General features: G+C 42.3%; 1 protein-coding gene across 2 annotated transcripts in view; it reads right to left on the minus strand.

The window, feature by feature from the left end:
* The window catches only part of LOC117119660 (inhibitor of nuclear factor kappa-B kinase subunit beta-like), a 28,047-nt gene that overhangs the window by 2,349 nt on the left and 24,856 nt on the right, over positions 1–842 (minus strand). The window lies entirely within an intron of this gene.

Raw genomic sequence — 842 nt, forward strand, 5'->3', positions numbered from 1 at the left:
GGGGCGCCGGGGGAGGGGGACGTCTGGGGGACGCAAGTTTTTTTTTGAGGGGCGTGCTTAACAATAAAATTATAATTAAATAAAGAGAATTAAAAATAATAATAAAAACAATAAAAATTTGGAAGTTAATGATTATTGGAGTCAAGCAAAAACTAAGGAGGAAAAGCATGTTAGCAGATGCAATTCACAACCTCTGAATTAGTCTAGTAATGAGGAAATGGAGACTCTATTTCATTTTTTCCCCCTTTAACCTTGAAAATAAAACGTATGCCAATAAATGACCTGGTTTATAATTGAGCAATGCTGATGGAAAAAAAAAACATAAGAGAAAATATGGAGGCACTAGGGCAAGCAGCTAGACACAAATGTAGGTGGGATCCTTCTAAATGGAGTTAGGCAATTTGGTATTGTTAAGGAGTACTTACATAGCACCTTCCTTTAGGTTACAAGGTGCTTTTTTATCGCAGGTTATTGGGTCCACATGCTAAAGTGTTGCTGTTGTATTGGCACAGTAGCAGGCAACCCCACCGTGTGCCTATTTATACTCCTGAGTGGAGAGAATCACAGCAAATAATGTGCTTGAGTACATGTGCAGTGGCAGCGTCAGCAGGGGGATAGGGGGCTTAAGGTCCCCACCGGACAGGTCAAGTCCCCTGTCGGACATAGCTTGTCAGACAGTCAGACCATAAAACATATAAAAATAGGCCCACATATGTCTGTCACAGCCTGAGAGTGCCATTTTGGTCCATGCAGAGGTTGCTATTCTTAAAAAAAATCTCATCTGGAAGGGTGAACCCTCTCTCAACCCCTTCCCCCAGCTCAGGCCTACGAGCTCAAGCTGT

Source organism: Anneissia japonica, unplaced genomic scaffold, assembly GCF_011630105.1.
Source record: "Anneissia japonica isolate Jap-2015-1 unplaced genomic scaffold, ASM1163010v1 scaffold287745_len380231_cov175, whole genome shotgun sequence".
NCBI classification, from domain to species: domain Eukaryota; kingdom Metazoa; phylum Echinodermata; class Crinoidea; order Comatulida; family Comatulidae; genus Anneissia; species Anneissia japonica.